This window comes from Cupressus sempervirens, chromosome 6, assembly GCF_028749045.1.
Source record: "Cupressus sempervirens isolate cs-2001-9-10 chromosome 6, ASM2874904v1, whole genome shotgun sequence".
NCBI lineage: Eukaryota > Viridiplantae > Streptophyta > Pinopsida > Cupressales > Cupressaceae > Cupressus > Cupressus sempervirens.
In genome coordinates this window covers 262,378,827-262,400,847 of record NC_143123.1, presented here as the reverse complement: position 1 = coordinate 262,400,847, position 22,021 = coordinate 262,378,827, and the positions used below count along the sequence as shown (strand labels likewise).

General features: G+C 30.9%; 1 pseudogene; it reads right to left on the bottom strand.

Moving 5' to 3' along the window:
* Nucleotides 1-7,067: 7,067 nt before the first annotated feature.
* On the bottom strand, nucleotides 7,068-7,534 carry LOC149552241 (large ribosomal subunit protein eL28y pseudogene; annotated as a pseudogene).
* Nucleotides 7,535-22,021: the final 14,487 nt, after the last annotated feature.

Below are 22,021 nucleotides of genomic sequence, written 5' to 3'. Positions count from 1 at the left end.
AAGCCACCTTCATCAGAGATTATTGTCTACAAGTGGCTTTGAGGTGTCATATACACATCATAGATTCTCCTCCATTTTTATCCATGTCGACTTTTATTCATGTCTCACCGCTTGCACTTTGCCTATAAATTGATCCATCTTGCTCTCATTTTCAACCCTTAGATCCCTTAGATCATCCTTAGAGTCTCTATTCTCACATCATGCCCAAACCACACTTCTAGTACTCTCAATAGAATCATCTCATCATAATCTTATGATTTGAATTGTGTGCACTATAGGCAATTGGAGCTACATCAAATGGAGAAGGAAGAAGGACATGGAAACTACAATTTAAGAGGGGGTTTACCTATTTTTATTTCCTTTATTTCAATTGGTTTTCATGGTAAATTAGAAGGGTTTAGTGTATTCCGATTGATTTTTTGTGGTTTCTCTTAGAATGCTAGCTTCTAACCCGTTTTCTAGTCCTACAGTTAGTTTAACTTGCATTCTTGTATTTTATTTAGCTTACTTTACTTTATCATGAATGCATTCATAGAGACTTGATTCTTGCAAACTCATTACTTTATATCCTTTGAATCTTTCATTTCATAATACACCTTCCAAGGATCTTTCTTGTTTGGTTCATTTGAGAGTCATTATCACTATCCATTTGGGTTCTTGTACACTATGACTAGGTAGTTATAAGTTGCCATTTGGGGATTCAAATCCATTGGATTTCTCAAATACAAAGGTTTATAGAAGTGGCCACACTATTTTATTCACACTATTAAATTTCTTTGGAACTTTGGGGGGTTTTATTACCTCTACATCCTCATGACCCGTGTGTACCTCTCCTTATTGTATTGGTTGTTTACATGTCTTCCAAAGGAATGTGAAACTACTTCTTTCTAACTAATTGTTGCACATCTCCTCCTTTTTCTATTTTTCTTGTTTTTTCTCAATATTTCTTCTTGATTTTTTTTGTATAACTCCTCATGTTTCTTTTTACAATTACTTTTCGGTCTTGAGGGTTTTTCCTTAGTCTTTTGTTTCAATATTTTTACCATTTTAGGCATTTTCTTGTAGGATAAATACTACTAAAGATACTTCCAGGGATTTTAGAAAATTACATAACCCCCTCATCTATACCTCTATTAGAATATATAGTCCACCAATAAAATTGAGAGAGGGGGTGATTCAATTATCCAACTATTTTTACAATTATCAACTTTATTAATCTTTAACCATACAAGAAATATAATTAGTAACCATAATAAGATACTCATGCACAATAACACCATATATGTTTAACTAGGGAAACCCTCAATCAGAAGGAAAACCCTAATGAGGATGATACCCACAAGATGATATATACTAATATAAATATTCCTTGTTAGAGGATGGACCCTGTTAGGAGTTTGTGAAATACATTCAATGTATATTGGTCCCTATTAGGAGACTTTGAATCCCTATTAGGAGATTTCAACCCTATTATGAGTTGTGGCAACCCTATTAAGAGTTGTGCCAACCCTATTAGGAGTTGTAGAAGGTAGATAGACCCACTTTCCAAACATCTTCAGGGGAAAGACCATTAAACCCATTGTCCAAATGTTCTTTGTATTATTCCTTTTAGAATAATAGAAATGAATTTTACATGTACTTCCTCTTCCTCTATCTTGTCAATAGGACTTATGCTCCTTCTGATATTGATACTAGATCACCAAATTTACATACGATAATCCCTTGGATCACTTACTCACATTTACCAAATAATTTTTTCTTATTCACACTTCCTTGATCACATTCACATCAAATTCATGTATTAGACAAGGAAAACATCTTTCATTTATACCATGTCCTCAAAAAAATTCCTTGAGTCGACCTTGAGGCTTTCTCAATTAATTATATTAGGACCACAATAGGATAATTAATTATTTTGCAATCACATAACACTCAGTTCATAGTCTTAATAACTTCTCACATGTGTGACTCTAGACCTTGCACACTCACTGACATCATCATCAGACTATCCTTTTTCATTGTATAACTTTTCATATCTTGATTCTATCTTTGTTAGGAGATACAATCCAATCAATAGATATTGCTTATCAGGTACTATCTCTCTATACTACTCTTTATAAATCAAGTATATCTTCTGCATGTCTTCAACTTATGTCAAATGCACTTAACCCCATCATTAGGACATAGTGTAGAACATGTCCTTAACTATGGTTCACTTTAACATCAAACCTTTGTCTGTACACCTTGATCTCTGTCTACTACTCTACGAGTCTTCACAGAAACCATACTATGTTGTCAGGAATAACAAACATAGTCATGAATGAAACATGCTAGTTACGCTACATGATCTCCAATGCTTAGGATACTCCCCCAAAGGAATACCATCAACATTCATGCTAACAACTTCCCTATTGAAAGTAAATACACAAAGAAATTGAAACCAATTAAAGTAAATTGTTTATAAAAACAATTTACTAATTTTGCATGTAGAAGATGAAATTGTGTCTAGAGACCTTCTTCTAAGGTTTTAGATCACACCTTTACTCTTTTCAATATATGGTGGTGCATTTCACTCACCATAAATTTATATGTGCAACATAGTTGAAAAATTAGGAGTCATACTTTTAAATTCAAATTATTGTCGTTGATTCCCTTTTAATATAAAATCTAGATTAATATTATTATCTTTATTTCCATGATTATGTTTTTATCAAACATGTAACCCTACCATGGATTCCCACTCTTAACTATATTTTGTGTCTTGACTTGTGAGGCAATGTCAGGTAGCCACTTTTCATTCCTTTCTAAATATTGGGTTCCTATAGTACGATAGCTATATATTTTTCAACTCTAGAGGGAGTACATGGTAATCATCTATCATTCCTTTTTGACACCTAAATTTCTAATAGCCTAATAAATATTAATTTTTAAACTCCTAAGGAAATTCAAGAAAATAACACGCTTTGACTTCTTCATACCCTAGGTTTCTACGATAAATCTTCACTCTTCATCTAGCATGACAAGATAATGTAGGGTACTAACATTCTTCTTATGAATTATCATTTTGCAAGCCCTTAGTACATTGATTTATTCATTTAATTTTGCAAAGGAAGACATGATATGACTTTACATTTTATTTTATTTTTAAGTTTATCTCAAAATCTGTGCCTTGACTTCTTCATATTCCTTTACCTGCGGAGAATGCAAGATAACACTACCTCTTATTATCTTAGCACCCCACAACCTCTTGGTTAATTTATTGAAATCATCCAAAAACCTAAGATAATGTGAGATATATCTTCCTCACATCATCATCATGTTCAATAGCCCTTAGTATTCTTAATCATTTCCACTTGGCACTATGAAGGAAGATGAGAGACATTTCACTCTTCATTGTTTCTTGCCCTACAATCCATTGCAATGAAGTTAAAAGGTATGAAGTTTATTTGTATTGATTTAAAAGGCATTTTTATTTAATGGGAACACTAATAAAATATCTTAAAGACAAAATCAACAACTTAAAAGGATTTTAAATAGGATGAATCAGGTTAAAGATAGGAAATAACTTGACCAAAAAGCTAGAAAGATAAATCCAATACTTAGAATATTTTGATGCTCCCATGAGACACAAATATAAAGGAAAAGAGATTATTTTAATACAAATCCAAATTTGGTAATCCTAACACACATTTACAATCAAATTTGAATCAGTGAAAGATATGCGTTGGCACCAAATCAATTCTTGTTTCAATTAAGGGCTCCAACTTTAGAATAAGCCAAGTTAAACAACAGATCTTGTGATAGCTCCACTAAAATAATATTTAATGATTATTAAGATACAAAAAAATAAGTAATATATATAATAATTATAAATAACTATTAATTCTTTTATTTTAAGTAAAGATAGATAAATAAGTAATAATATCAAAATATAATGATAAATAGGTATTAAAATTATACTATAAGAAAATAAATGATCATATATTTAAACGCATGAATATAAATAATATTATAGTAACTATTGACAATAAGATTAATAAATAATCAATTAAGAGATATTACATACTATATTAAATAATATAATATATATAATGTATTACAGATATTATGATTATCATATATTTAGAGATTAAATCATAATATTAGATACTTAAATAATGCAATTATTAATATTGGATATCATATAATTTAATTAAATATGATCTTTCAAAGGACACAACCTTAGAAAAAGGTAATTCTATAGCTATAAAAATCAATATACCATTCATTCTAGGATCAATCAATGAATTAGAAATCAAATAATAATTTTAATCAATCTTTTGTAGTCCTAAACCTAAGTTCCATATGAACACATTACTATGGGTATCAGAGCATGATCTTGCCATCCTGGAGGGTTAGAAAAATATAGAATAATATTGTTCAAAAATCATTTGAATTACTCTCAAAAGAATCTTAATCTAACTGGACTTAAGAATCGTGACAAGCAATGAACCAGAGAAGCTCAGTCTTAGGGATCTTTTTGAGTGTGTATGCTCAGAACAGCGAGCTAATGATTCTAATTTGGTACAAATAAAGAAGGAACTCATAAAAGGAAATGATAAGGCAATTTAATAAAAGCTTGTCATTTATGACAATATAACTGTTCTATAAAATAGAATGATTGCTATTATAAATTAAAGTTTTGGACAGCTTTATTTGACAATGCTTTAGAAAGTACAATTCTAGTACAAAAGTTTGCAGTTAATTTTGGTACTGATCTTAATTGTAAAATATTACTAGTGCTCAGAAATAAGTTGAAATAGAAACACCAACTATTTCATTCATGACTTGATTTATACATTATCCTTTGCAACTTGAATATAGTTATAGCTTTGCCTTATTTCAACGTCATGTGAAGCAAGAGCAACTCCCAGTTACAATTAAAAGATAGTTCTGTAAAAAGGTCCTAGATGATGAAAAGTAATTAAAACTATAGACTAAAGAAATGTAAACAAATAGATGGGAAGATCCTTTTGTTGGAAGTATTAGGATTCTGAGAGGGGGGGGTGAATCAGAATCCTATTAAATTATTCCACAATCTATTTTCAGTAAATTCAATTCACAATTTACAACAGCAGTGTAATTAAATCATACTGAAATATAAACATTCCTTATAAACAGAATAATGCCAACTCACAAAATGAAGAGACACCAATTTTTGCTGAGTGGAAAACCCTCAAAAATCCTCTTGGTTTCGTCATAGGAGAAAAATCACTCCATGAACCTGTATTCTTTACTGAATTCCAACTCTTTTACAATCAGCAGCTTCTACTGCTCAAGGTATTTTAACCCTTTTATCAGTGCTTTAATTACAACCTTATACACACATATAAATGTGTATGTATGACATTTACACATGCATACAAGTTTATAATAAGACTTTTAGTCTTTACAACCTGTTTGAAATATCAGTCTTTTTTTCTTTTTCAACTATCTTGCTTGATTTACAAATGATCTCTATACTTATAGAGAAGAATTTCAAAATTGTTCAGTTACATGGAACCAAAAGAACCAGTTAGGGTTGTTGAGAAACCTTCTTAAAAATTGTTTGAAAAACCAACTCATAATTAGTTATAACTCGAATTTATCTTCCCTTTATAAAACTGTCAGCCATGTCTTCATTTTTTTAACCAAAACTGTACATATAGAATTATGGATTTAATACCAAAATAAAATTTAGCCTTCAAGAGAATTATCAGCAACTTTCAAATCTTGTTCTGGAATATCAGAGCAATTTGACTTAATTCTTCACTTTTAGAAATAGTTTTGAAGAAGTCCTTAAAACATTTTTTAAAATGCCCTAACATTATTGCAATTTGAATCAAGCTAAACTAGATAGTGATAAGTAAATAACAATCTTCATTTTGATTCAACAAACTCTCTCCTTCAAGAATTGTTTTTTTTTTCTCAAAGAATACAATGAGACTTTCTTTCTTGTAAAACCCAAAAAAAAATGTTTTGACAGTGATGCTTGACAAGGCTGAACAAATTCCTTTATAACCAATTCCTTTTTTTTTTTTAAAACATTCTTTGATAATCTCTGAAATAAATTAATACCATTGTGATTTAATTTCTCAAAGACAAAAATAAATGAGTCAGAGATATCTACCTTTGTATTGCTTTTTAAGAAATGAGTATACGCCAACATACCTGAAGTCACTTGATTTATTACTTGCCCTCATCATTTAAAAAATTTCTTGCTTGAAGATACTTGTTTCTCCTTTTCAACTGAACTCATTGTTCATCTCTCAAACATGCACAGGAAAGAAGACGAATGAGAGTATGTAAATATCAAACATGAAGACCTGTTTTTGCATATTCAAACACAAGCAAATTTTCTGCAAACCTTTTCACATTGATAAAAATATTGCCTCCTCTAACACTGAATGATCATAATAGATTATGCCTCCTCAACAAATTTCCAAACACATAAACTAATCAGGGATGAAACCATCGAACTAGTAAAAGAAATGAATGAAAACAAAGTCCTCTTTGTTTTACAACCCACAACCTTAAGAGTTTTAAAATCCAATTTGAAATCTGCCACACAAAATGGACATTTGGCGAGACCTCTTAAACCCTACAAACCTTCCTTAAATGACCGTGTACTGCCAGTGACAGTGTTAGCTATGCAAGAGCCACGTTAGCATCTTTTCTACCATGTTACGATATTGCTGCTGAAAACATTGCCATTTAAAAATTGCTTTTTTAATATAACATTTTCACAAAATGTAATATATACGCCAATGACAATGACCTTTATGTTTACCACCTTTTAAAAGAATCATCGTGGTCAACACCTTTAATGAGGCATGGAGTTGATGACAATGATACAAAGAGAAAAATTAGGAAAAAAAAGAATATACATGTAAAAATTAATTCTAATGAATTCAAAGTTGTGAAATTGAAAGAGGAAGTACTCAAGATAAAGATAGTCAATTGTGCCCTTGATTGATGTTGAAGCGGGAGTCTTGGACCAGTCTAGTAGTTTGGCTAGACCAAAGTCAGCTACCCTTGCATTCATTCTTTCATCCAAAAGTATATAAGTGCACTTTATATCTCTGTGTATGATTAGCGGATTGCAATATTGATGCAAATTTTGCCACACGTAGGCTTTTATGCACAGCACTAAGCCTTTCTAGAGCTGATCTCTTTAAATTAGGGCGATAATAATTACCAACAACTTGGTTCACAATAGCTTTGGCCATTTTTTTGAATTCTCTCCTCAAAATGGACCTGTTGATGTACTTTGCAGGCTTGTGTTGAGACTTTGTCTTTGTCGTTGCAACAGCAACAGCCAAATCTTCACCTCCAGGAAGAATAGAAACTATTTTCTTGTTTGATAAACCTAAAAACTTGTATGAGTTCAAATTGTAGAGATTATTATGCCCGCTGTTGAACTGAACCTTGGCAGAGCTGTTCCCGTTTTGCTTAACGAGGAAGCAGTTCTTCTCTTCAGGATCTTCCATATGAGCTATCAGGATATTGTTGTCATCTTTGAATAGCTTGCTTCTTAGCTCGTCCACCTACAAAATGTATTGTTACACCAAGTTAAATAAAGGTGATCCAGCCAAGGACAGGACCAATTAATACACGATGTGGGTTTCGTTGAGGTAAGTTATAATGTTTAATTAACTTTTGAATATAAAATCTTAAATAGAAAGATTATATATTAAAGCAATAAGTACCTTACTTTGTATAAGGTGCAATTGGATATAGCATAGTTATTAGATAGATATTGTAAACAAGACAAAATTATTAATGTTATATATATATATATATATATATATATATATATATATATATATATATATATATATATATATATATATATATATATATATATATATATATATATATATATATATATATATATATATATATATATATATATATTTATTTATTTATTTTTTTTATTTTTTATTTTTTTTTTGAAATCTTTATAATTATTGATATATATAAGTATTTATCCTTTTTACTATAAATATGTTATTTAACTAAATATTGATTAAAAATTTGGTTAGAATGATATTTATGGAATCATATTATGGGGGAATTATTATTGAAAATAGGAGTATCAATAATATTGTGTAACATATCAATATTAGTAAACTTAAGGGACAAAGAATATTAATATTTTAACGTTACTAGTTAATTGGATATGAATCCCTTTATGTTGTATTACATGATGGATAGGGAGTGTGCATAGGGGGAGGAGTAAATCGGTCATGTTGGGGAAAAATAAATCCCAATATGGACTAAGGTTTGAGGGAGCTCCAAGCTGAGCGTGTCCAAACTCAGAGCCATAGTAAATCTTTCATTCATCATGGGACCTACTGCAAGGGCAACAATTATAAAAATCTACCATCCATGTCAAAATTAAACATGTTCCTAGTGGGTAGGGAGTGTGCACAGGGGGAGGAGTAAATCGGTCGCATTGGGGTAAAATGAATCCCAATATGGACTAAGGTCTGAGGGAGCCCCAAGTTGAGTGTGCCCAAACTTAGAGCCACAATAAATCTACCATCCACTATGGAATTATACACCTATTATAGTACTAGCTATAGAAAATATGCATCTTCAATCTAACTTTTTATTTCAAGATAGGGGAAAGGAGCATGACATTCACGATCAAAGTGGTAAAACATTTCCTTACCTTTTTCTTATTTCAATTTGTAAGCTAGATTCTAACATGTATACTATGTGTCTATATCACGTCTTCATGTATTAATATGTTTGCTTCATGTCTTCTTTGTGTCTTCATGCATTCATGTGTCTACCTCATGATTCCATCGCGTCTTCATGCATTAATGTGTCTACTTTGTGTCTTCATTCATATGTTCTTGTACATGTTATTACATACTAACATGTTTACTTTGCAAGTGTCTAGCACATATCCAGGAAAGAGAATGAATCCAGACTATGGATTAATGAGGGATCAAATCAATTGCTTGAGGACAAGCAAATTTGAGAGGGAAGGATTGTGATAGCTCCACTAAAATTATATTTAATAATTATTAAGATACCAAAAAAAAAAAGTAATATATATAATAATTATAAATAACTAATAATGCTTTTATTTTAAGCAAAGATAGATAAATACATAATAATATCAAAAGTTAATGATAAATAGATATTAAAATTATATTATAAACAAATAAATGATCATATATTTAAACAGATGAATATAAACACTATTATAGTAACTATTGACTATAAGATTAATAAATAAATAATTAAGAGATATTAAATACTATATTAAATAATATAATATAGATAATTTATTAAAAATATTATAATTATCATATATTTAGAGATTAAATAATAACATTAGATACTTAAATAATACAATTATTAATATTGGATATCATATAATTCAATTAAATATGATCTTCCAAAGGACACAACCTTAGAAAAAGGTAATTCTATAGCTATGAAAATCAATAAACCATTCATTCTAGGATCAATCAATGAATTAGAAATCATATAATAATTTTAACCAATCTTTTACAGCTATTATTATGTAGTCCTGAACCTAAGTCCGATATGGGCACATTACTGATCTTGTTACTTTAGAAAGATCAGTCAATATTAAGACCTTTGACCAAATATTAAAAAATTTATTAATTATATCCTACCAACTCTTTATCATAAAACAAGATATAAATATAAAACAGTATGAAAAATGTTAAAGGAAATGATGCATATAGTATTTGGTGAAATAGGTTTGTTTTTTAATTTGGGTTGTGTATTTGGAGGGGGTGACAATAAAGGAATCTAGAGAAATGTTTTTTTGAAATTAGGAGGACTATATTGTATATCACAAACACATGTTATATTTCCCAAGTTCACCAGGTGAATCCTTCATGGTCACATGATGGTCTTCTTATTGCTAACTTATCTGGTTTGGAATCTTGAAATATGTATGTGTGTGAGAGCATCTTTGGAATGCAACACTTTGACCTTTTCATTTAATGCCATCAACAAATCATTTATATTTCCAATGTTAGAAAATTAATTGGGTTGAGTTATTAGATGATGAAGAAAACATGGAAAGACAAAAAAAAACTAAAAATATCTCAATTTGCAATTTGAAGGTTTATAGGTTGCATTGTAGGTGAAGGTACAATATTTATGTTTCTACAAGTAATTAGCCTAAAAGACCAAATAACACCAAAGGATAAATCTTACAAATGTTATTTTAATCAAATTGTTTAGTTCCAATAATGATTAGAACAACACAAATGCAATATACAATGTAATATGTGAAAAAACTAAAATTTCTTATTACACATAAAAAAAAATACAAGAGAAAGGAAAGGAACAATTGAAAATTTTAGTTCCAATTCCACAAATGTCAAGTATGGTTAATAGGTGTAATTCAAAAGTTCTATGTTTTGATTTCAAAAATAATATTATCTGTGGAGTGCAAATTTCCACTAGAGTTATAACCTTGACAATACTTGACGATGCTACACATTCATTGTGTTGGATTATTGGATAGATTCCTACTGTGGTGATATTATTATTTTGTCATTGATGTCAACATCTTCTTTTTTTGTTGAAGATAATATATTTTTCTAGTATTATTATTGGGTCAAATATTACATTGAAGATCCATATGTGTTATTCTTCTCAGAGTTTCTAAGATATGTGTAGTTAATGATTATCGGCTTATAAAGTTTAAAATGGTTGTTTGAATGAGTATTGGTTAAATTTTTTGTTACTAGTGCTATAATGTTACTAAGTGTAGAGGATGTAGATTTGGTTCAGTATGAACTAGTTTTGATGATTTAGAGGTTGATATGTTGGAATTATTCTTGTATCTTAACTTTGTATCTATAGATCTTGTTATTCATGATTTTGAATATTGCAAGTTATATTTTGATTTGTCTAAGTTTGACAGTTTTAATATTCTTGATTTCAGTGCTAAAGGTGAGTTTTATTTTCATGTTGGAGATGTTGAAAAGGTTTATGATGGTATTTATAATTCTTTTTATTGTTCTTGGATTGTTTGATAACTATGTTGACAATCCACATTGGTTGAGCAGATTAGAATTGCTAGTGTATAGATGCTTCTTCATTTGGGTCCTGACCAATCTTATGAAGTAACATGCCCTAATGGTTTAGTATTTCTTTAACGATGGTGTATCATGTCTGTGATTGAAGTCTTGGTTCCTATCTAAGTCTTAACCAAATTATTATGGATCACATTAGTGGTTGAGCTTAGTTGTCACATCTTTTATTGTTCTAGATCAATTATTCTACTTAGTGGTTCTATTGTATAAATGAGATTGAGGATGAAGGAATGGATGTGTGTGTTAATGGGTGAGTATGAGATGTGCAAGGATATATGAGTAGATCAGAGACAGTATAATAGGGATATAATGTGTTATTTTTTAGTTTGGTTATATTAGATTGTATATCCATCTTTTTGTAATCATTATAGTAAGATCAGTGAACCCAACCAAGGACCAGTTTTGAGATTGTATCTAAGTAGTGTATTGTGGGAAGTGTGCCTTGTTGCTTCAATTATAAGCCTTTAGGTGTGTGTGCACCTTTTGTTCTCTATTTTTCATGCTCTAAACTAAGCAATACTTTAGTGGTATACATCATCTTGTGGGTTACATCACCATTGGGGTTTTCCTGAATGTGTTTCCTCAAGAACAAATCTTATGTTCTTTTATTGTGTGTTTTGGATCTTGTTTTGATAATATGATAAAGTTCAATATGAATAATATTGTGATATATTTGCCTAAACTAATAAACCCTAATAATATGTACAAATAATATCAACTAGGAAGATGACTACATCTACTAATGGAATAAAGATGTATACTTAAAATGGTTTATTAGATTTGGTACATAGAGATTTGTATGGTTTTGCAAGGATAAAAAGCTACTATGAAGACATGTAATTTATGTTATTTGAATTGATGACTGTTCTAGGATAATGTGGGTAACATTGCTGAAAAAAATTATAACTTTTTTAGAAATTTCAGATCTTTAAGAAAATGGTTGAGACTGAATCTAGAAGAATATTGATGTTTTTGAGATCAAATAGAGGAGGTGAATGCATATTTGTTGAATTCTATTATTTTGTGAAGATCATGAAATTAAGAGGTAGACTTCTTCTTTGTGAAACTCGTAATAAAAAAAGAGACATAGATATTCTAGACATAACTAGAATCATGATTATTGAAGGAAAGGTGTTGAAATCCATAAGAGAAGCCATATACACTAAAGTAAAATACATTTAATAGAGTTTATTAAAAGCAAGGAACTGGTAATAAATCTTATGATTTATGGCATGGTCATGCTCCTACTATGAAATAATTTAAAATCTTTGGAAGTAAATGTTATATCAAGAGAGATGAAGATATTGAAAAAATTTATCTAATATGTAATGAAGGATTTTTGTTGGTTATTCCACTAAGAGCAAAGCTTACAAATGTTAAAACTTAAGATTGAAGAAAATTGTTCAAAAATAATAATTTTCTAGTTGTTGAAAGTGTGAAAATATTTATAAGTAATTATATGTCTGAAATACATGATGAGGAGAATCAGAGTTAGGAAACTCAAAATTATATTAAATTATTGAATGATCTGGTTAAACATACAAACAACAACATAGAGTTTTTTGATATTGAGGAGAGTACTATAAGACCTCCTCCCAAGGCTCTAAGTTATATAATATTTAATTAATTAGAGAATGATACTACTGGTAATATTAATAAAGGTGTTCAGACTAGAGGGAAGATTTCTATGAATGAAAAATATCTAATATTTTAGATTGGGCCTAAACATGTCAACAAAGCTTATAAGTATGAAAGTTATATCAAAGCTATGGAAGAAAATTTAAATAAGATCTAGAAGAACAATATTTATATTCTTATTACTATAACTTTAAATAAGAATGTGATTAGAACTAAATGGTTATTCATAAATAAGTTTTAAATAAGCAAGGTAAGGTGGTTTGAAATAAAGAAATATTGGTATGTAAAGGTTATTCGCAAATGGAAGGTATTTATTTCAATGAAACAAATTCTCCTTTTGTGAGGATTGGGAAAATTAGATTATTACTTGCATATGATTCTTCTAGAAATTTTGAAATTTATCAAATAGATGTTAAGTCAACTTTTCTTAAAGGTAAGCTAGAGGAAGATGTCTATATTTAACAACCTAATAGATTTACTCTAAGTGATAAAGGATACATGGTTTGTAAGTTTAATAAAGATTTATATGGATTGAAGTAAGCTCTAAGATTTTTGTACAATATATTGGATAGATATTTTTTGAAGATTAGTTTTACAAAAGAGATTGCAGGTAGTAACTTATACTTGAAATTAACAAAGGAAAATATTTTGATTGCTGAAGTTTTTGTTGATGTTATTATTTTTGGAGGTGATGATGAGTTAAACTATATATGATCAATGAATATAATTTCTTTCTACATAATCTAAATATGATAAAGATTTAATGAGTAAGTTTGGAATAGAAGACTCCAAACTAGTTGGTACTTCTAAGGTGTTTGGTTGCAAATTCACTAAATATGATGAATCATCTTATACAATTTTGACTATATAGGTCCATGCTTAGAGGATTGTTTTACTTTACAGAGTCTAGACCTGATACTACAAATTTTTTTGGTATTGTTGCTAGATATTAAATTGAACGAAAGGAATCTCAAGTTTCTACCATAGAAAGAATCTTCAAATATTTGAAAGGAATGTTTGAAAGGTTTGTGTTTTACAAAGAGAACATTTTTTATGGTACTCACATTTCTTGTTGGTGTTCTTAGATTGTGTAATGACTATGTTAGTGGTCTTCATCAATTGAGGAGATCATAATTTCTAGCATAAGGATGTTTACTTATTTAGGTCTTGATTGATCTTATAAAGTAGCATGCTCTAATGCTTGGCATTATTTTGGTGAGGGTGTAGCATTCTCATGATTGAAGACTCGGTGTAATACCCCTAAATTGGCACATTGCTATTCTAAACCAATTTTAGTCTATCAATCTTACTTAAAGTCCTATTGTACTAGGCAATTTTGATTTTGATAATCTCTACTCGACCTAAGTATCAAATGTAGAAAATCATTAATTTGCATTGATCACATAATTTATTTAATTCCTAAATATTTGAAAGGAATGTTTGAAAGGTTTGTGTTTTACAAAGAGAACATTTTTTATGGTACTCACATTTCTTGTTGGTGTTCTTAGATTGTGTAATGACTATGTTAGTCGTCTTCATCAATTGAGGAGATCATAATTTCTAGCATAAGGATGTTTACTTATTTAGGTCTTGATTGATCTTATAAAGTAGCATGCTCTAATGCTTGGCATTATTTTGGTGATGGTGTAGCATTCTAATGATTGAAGACTCGGTGTAATACCCCTAAATTGGCACATTGCTATTCTAAACCAATTTTAATCTATCAATCTTACTTAAAGTCCTATTGTACTAGGCAATTTTAATTTTGATAATCTCTACTCGACCTAAGTATCAAATGTAGAAAATCATTAATTTGCATTGATCACATAATTTATTTAATTCCTAAATACTAATTGATTTAGTTTAATATAATTATAAATCTTAGTACTTTCATTAAATTAAAATCACTCATTTAGCTAAAACACATGAGGAATTAAATATATTTGATTTAATTAATATACCCTCATTCTAATTATTGAATTTAATTATTCAATTAATTAGATTATTCAATTATGAAGTCATATTTAACTTTTTAAATCAAATACTTTCTATTTTATTCTCTCTTCAGTTCAAAATTGGAAACACTGAGTGAACTGAAATCAAAAAAGGAATTAGATCACTTAACTCCTTATTACACTCAGAAGTGATTAGTTAACTTCCTTTTCATAAGGGAATTTTCTATTCTAACTAAATCTCATCTTCAATCTCAACTGTTCATTCAATTTGATCCCAACCATTGATCAAATTCTAGGATTCCATATAAGAAACCTTCAACCTCTCATTTTGGGGAATGCACATGAAAAGTATCAAATTAATGCCAATTTGTTTACTCAAGCATTTTGCATTCACAATTTCACTTATTTTACATGCTTTCTCATATAGATTACAATACATTAATTTAGATTAATTTGCTTATTGTATTTTTAGATTAATGTGCATACATCTTAGCTTAATCTTGCATTCATCTAGATTAAATCCTTGGTACTAGTTAGTATTGTTGTTGATCTCTCAATTTTGAGAGTGTACAGTAAAATTCATCTAGCTAGAAGGCAACAGATCTATTTGTTGGATCATACCGAATGGATAATCCCATGTTTATTTTAGGATGTTTCTAACATGTAAAGATCATGCTAAAGTGTGTGGAGATTTAGAGGCCCATAATTAGTACATACATTTCTAGTGCCCACTGTGGGGCAAAAAAATCAATTTTCTGGCCTCAACTTTTGATCATTTTTTTATACTCTGATATTTTGATAGTTCTGTTTGTATGATTCAGCAAATTCTCGCGTGATAAGATCAATCCTCATGCAAAGAAACTATATTCTTGCCTATATTTCTATACTTTCTTATGTGAAAAGTGTATTCTTGCACAATTTCTCATGCGGTACATAGCATATATTCTTGCACGAGACTATGCAAAAGCTCGTGCAAAACTTGGCACCAGTAAAAGCAAATTGCAATTTTTAGGTTCAATTTTTCATAATGTTGATTGATCTGATGCTTTTTTTTGAAGCATTTTTTTGTTAATTCTAATTTTTGAGATAGCCTAACAATTGTGTGTAGATTTTTAGTCGAAGATACCTTGTCATGAACATACAAATAGGACTAACGGCTTGATTGCAAGATGTTTAGTCAAAGATTCGCTTGTCAAAGAATGTATTCAAACCCACTCAAACAATGTGTTTTTTTAATGCTTTCTTACACACATAATTTAATAGGGCTCATAAACTTTGTAGGCCTTTACACAAAGGAATGGGGGAGTATGCTCTTTGCTACTTGGAAGTGATGCCCAAGAGTAAATTAGAAACCTAGACACCTTTGGAAGATGGTACTTAAGGGAGGCAAAGAAAGTTAGTGGTTCTCCTAAACAAATATTTTTATGAAAAGATGATGACTTCCTTTTAGAAAAATCAAAATATTGAAAAAAGACACATTGGGATCAATAAACTAACTCATTTATGAACATGTTCAGTGTGTTTGGGTAAGGTGACAAGGTAGAGGAGTATGCTCGATTCCCTTTGGGAAAATTAGAAACTTTGACCCTTGAATCTAAGTTACAGTCTGAGTCAACCTTTAGAGGGCCTGTCAGAGAAATCTAACCTCCAAGAATGACCTAATTGAGTACACACCTTTTTCTAGTGATTCCAACTCACAATAATAAAGAAGCTTTGTAGAGAGAAATACTCCAAAGCCATGTTGATTTCCTCTTCTTCATTCTAATATTGCATATAAAGAAGAGGCTATGTCTGTTGCATTGGGCAGTAGTGCCCATAGGCTTGCTAGTCAAGTGTGTGCACTTAAGATATTGGTGTGGATTGCTAGCCTCAACTTCATTCATGAAGCCACCAACAATTAATGTGAATGGAAGCCAAGTAAAAAACTTGTAGATAGTTGCTACCTGATTCACCTCTGAAAGGGGGCATAACCTTTGTACAAGGATGGGGAAGAATCTCTCTTATAGATACTCACTACAGGAATATACCTAGATGTTGGAAGGTGGTATATGCCCTTGACCCCTACCACAAGGGTTCTTATTGAGCATATATATTATTGAGTCCTTGAATTACACCAAAAACATGGGCACCCTCTAGTGGGATGACACAACTATGTGAGGTGAACGCATGCACATAAGTTTTCAGACAAAGGTTTTGCTTCCTCTACCATTTTTGGTTATAGGGATAAAAAGTGTCTTTTTTGAGTCTATAAACTGTCCAAGTCATCCAAACAAAAAAAGGTCAAGACTCCTCCATCCTTTCAAGTTGCTTTGTCCTTCGTTGGATTAGTTATGACTACTACTTGCATGCCTTATCTAAAAAACAATTATTTACTTATAAACTAGCATGATATCCAAAATCTAAAAATGATGTCCATATCTACTTGAAACTTACAAATATTGTCAATCCTCTATTCAAAAATCACTGAAATCATCAGAAATATCTTCAAGTACAATCCAAACTTGTTAATTTTGTCCTTTTCTCACCTATAATTTAGCAAAACTTTGCACGAGAAAACATCTTTATAATTTTTCATTTGTGTTCCCTTGCATGGTTCCCTATATTTCCTCGCGGGAGTTGATAAGAACCCTCTTGCAAAAGTTTACCAAAACACTAATTTTTTTGAATTAAAACCTGTCTTTGTTGTCAAATTATCAAATCCTCGCACGGCTCTATCCATATTCTCATGTGAGAAAACATTTACAAAATTATTGTTCTGAATTCTCACCTAGTTCATTGTACTTCCTTGTACAGCTTTGTGTGAATCTCGCACAAGATTTTGTCCTAAAACTGTCAAAATTGCTCTACTAAAAGGGGTTTTCTCACCTGGTTGTCTATATTTCCTCACCTAAAAGTTATTTCCTCATGCGAGTCTGTCCAAAATTGTCCAAAAAAGTGAGCTATTTTGATCTCCCTCATCAAAACTTGATAAAAAATTGATTTGTGTTTGAAAACATTTGGTCATTTCTCTTTCTACAACAGTGTCAAACTCTAATTTCTTTCTTAGTTGATCACTTATTTGTACATGAACTAGTCTCCTTACTTGGTTGTCTTATTATGTTCTCTTGTGTTTGTTATATCTTGCATCACAATAGTCACAACTATTGGTTGTTCTAGCCATTTCTCAAACTATTCGTACCTAGATATACAACACGCTTACTCACTTTGAGACAACAGTCTAATGTGATCCTTGTTTAAACTTTGTTTTAAGTCAGTGTCTATGACTATTGCCACAAGGAGTGGAAACTTGTTTTCTCCCTATAGACCACAATGTGGTAGAGCTAGAGGTAGAAATCATAGCAAAGGTCATTCCCAAGTTCAAACACAATTTGAATCTCTTTCACCTACTGGTCCACCTAGTCCTTGAAGAACATTTTCCATAAACTTTCAGAAAACTAGGAATCCTTTATATCAAGAGAATCCTGAAATTAATAGAACACCTACATCTTTGAATGAAACAGTTGAATTCTTGTTCAAAACACATTTTCAACCAACACATATTGAAACATTCTACACTCCTAAAATGATTGATCAAGATCAAGAAATGGGAGACCATAGTATGAGACATGACTACCAAATAAATGAAAGATTGAAAGAACCTTAGAACTATACTAATGAGTATGGGGATACTAAAGAGATACCCCTAGAAGACATAGAGAAGTGTCATAAGGATTAAAAAATCAAAAAATGATGGAGATCTTGCTAAATGATGAGAAAGAGAAATATTTTCTCAAGCTCGCTCAAGAAGGATCAAAACTACCTCAACATTTCAATGTTGAAACAATTGTCACACAAGAAGAAGAAACTAAAACATCCAAGTTACAAAAAAAACTCCAAGCCATGCAAGAACAATTGGCCTAAATTATGTGTGACAAGGATAAACCAACAAAAAAATACACTTTAGACATCATTTGTCCATTTCATTTTAATAAGGGTTTGGACATGCCTCCTTTTCCAAGAGGATTTGAGTTACCCAAATACAAAAAATACTTCAAAACATCTGATCCCCAAGATCATTTGAGGGAATTTTTTGCTTTTTCTATGGAATTCATGAATAATTAGATGTATCTTATGCATTTATTCCCACAGAGTCTAGGTGGTCAAGCCATGGAATGATTTTCAAGGTTACCTACTAGTATTAGAACATTTGATGAGGTTGCTAATATGTTTGTTCAACAATACTCACACCATATACAACATCTAGTCAACATACACGATTTGTGTAACCTCAAACAAAAGGTTGGAGAATCTTTCCTCACATTTCTTCAAAGGCGGTGACAATTGTATACCCAATATTCATGAAAATTTCTTGAAATAGAAAAACTCGATATCTTCATGGATAATATTTTTCCTAACTTTGGGTATAAAATACACCTTCAAAGTCTAGGCACCTTTGAAGATATGATTACACAAGTTATTTCAATAGAGGAGTTCATGGTCAAAAAGGGTAAAGTAACACTTCAAAAGGACATTAAGCAAGGATCTACTTCTAGTAAGGACAAATCCAAGTATGTGAACAAGAATCAAGAGGTAGTACATGATGGAGTGGTTGATAACATTACTCCCAAGCCTGCTAAAATAGATTTCAATCTCACAGACAATATCAATGCATCTAAAAATGTTGCCAAATCTACTCCTGATAACAAGACATTTGGGAACAAAACAAAGAGCTCATATTGGGTTATACGACAAAAATGAAAGTACACACCTCTTGGTGAACCTCTAGATGTAGTCTATAAGACCTCGCTTCAAAAAAATATCATTACTCCATTGGATAATTCTCATCCTTATGATCCACAGTCATGACCCACATGGAGGAATGAGAATGCATTTTGTGAATACCATCAAAACAAGGGCCACAAAATAGGCAATTGCATCAACCTACGTCATAAAGTTCAAGACTTAATTGACAATGGTAAAAATTTTATGGATGGACATAATGAGAATTTGGACCAAAAGGCTTTTAAGGAGCCATTTCCACACTATGAGAAAGGAGAAAACTCTAAACATAAAACCAATAACAAGGTCAATTATACATACACCTATATCGATGATGTGATCAACTCTTGGAAATATAAGAGTAACTGAGAGGGAAGGGGTGAATTAGTTACTACAAAAATAAATCCCAGATCCCTTAGATGTCAGTACAAAATAATCTCTAAAAATTGACTATGTTGATGCTTAGCAAACACACTGAAAATGTTGTAACTTGGTAAATATTGAGATTTCTCAAAAAACACTTAATATGAAAATTTTTAGATGATATCTATGATTACCATTAATTTAACTTAGTGTACACTCGAAAGTGTCCCACTCTAAACCCTTCTATCCAAACGATTCCATGAGTTGGAATGCTTGGATGCTGGCTTAGAGCTCCCTATCCACGGAGTGCAAGGAGTTAGTATTTCAGCATGAAGGCTCTCAGCCAAGCCTTAGAAATGTACTTCTTGCTAGTAAACCATGCAACGGGAGGTTCTTTGAGACAAGAGCAAGAGTGCAAATATCTTCAAGGAATCCCTCAAGAATGCAATGCAAGTATGGAAACTAAGCTAAGATGATAATGCAAAATGCAGCTATACTAAGCATGTATGAGATTGTTACAAAACCAAATATTTAAACTATTGGAGATTATTGCAAGAAATCAAAGTTAAACTAAAATGCAACTATGCTAAGAATTCCATATGATCTTATGCTAATGTGATGGAATGAGAGAATGAGACAAGAAATGAGAAGTTCTCCACAAAGCTCCAAAGAAACCTGTTAGAAAACCTGCAGCATAACAATATTCAAATAAGGATGGATTGAGGGGGAAAGCTCTCTCCCTTTTAAAGATGTATGGACGGTAGAGATCAAGATGAAGATGGTGGATGATCAATAGTGGAATTCAAAAAGAGGAGTGATCCATGTGCACACACAAGTCAACCAATAGAATATAAGTTGACTTGTCATATAAGACAAAAGTCACAAAGCCTTTTCTTTTAATTGCAAAATAGAAAAAGGACTTTATGTGTGCACTTTAAGTGGGTTAGAAGAATGGGGTCTTTTATTTAATTAAAAGGGGACATGTTCTTTTAATCAAATAATGAACTTAGGATAGCATAGTCAAACTATAGGTTATAATCAAATAAATTGATTATTAGCAATTTGGCTTAGGTAAGTGATTAAATTAATTTAGCCAAAATGTTGAAAAGGGGGCTAATAGTCTAGATGACCATTTTTAGGTGATTACACTTAGTTGTAAACACATAAAATAAAATGTCATGAGCACATTTGGCACCAAGATTTAATGTGGAAACCTAATTTGGGAAAAACCACCAATTGCAACTAGTTATTGTTTTTCACTCTTCTGAAGGGAGCCCTGTTAGGAGCCAACCCTATTAAAAGTTACAAAACACACTATTAAGTGTGACCCTATTAGAGGATTTAATCACCCTTTTAGGAGTGGCCTTATTAGAGGTCTTTAGAGAAGTCAATATAACTACCACCTTGTTAGAGGATTTACAAATAGTTGTTAAGCCAACTTTGTTAAGAGATTTAGATCATTGCTACAAGGGTTAGAGAGTAACAATGACATGACCTGATTTGGATGCAACCAAATTTTTTATTATAGATCTCAATTCTAGCTTGTACTTGATCCTTCTTAATCAAATATATGTTTTCATCCTCTCAAGGATATTCTTCTTATCCTTCTAATCTACTTCCTCTTTGCATCATTAGATCTTCAAAAATCTTCCATGCATTCACACACTTCACATCCTCAACTTGACCTTACATTTATATCATTCATATTGTCAATTTGGCTCAAATACAACTTAGAATAATTAATATCCATCTTCTCATTTGGCTAGAACCACCAAATAAATCAATTACATTCAATATGCCAAAACAAGAAAATCCTTCTTTAGTCGACCCTACTCGGTAGACACTAACTAAGAAATGATTTTCCTATGTTAACCAAGTGAACTCAGTTAACACTACATATTTGCAAAGTTTCTTTGGTAACTAAGTGAGCTCAATTAGCACTGGTTCCATCCAAAATTTCCTTCATCAACCGAGTGAGTGTGGTTAACACTCAACTTTCCTTTGACACCCAAGTGAACTTAGTAGACACTACCTTCTAAAGTAAACAAACTCTGGAACACTTGGTAGCCATAGAAAACTTTCTTCAATTCCCGAGTGAGCTCGGCATTTACTGACTGATAATGATATGACATTTTATGTAACATCAAAGGAAATACATAATTAAACAATTGTTTCAACATCAACATGATT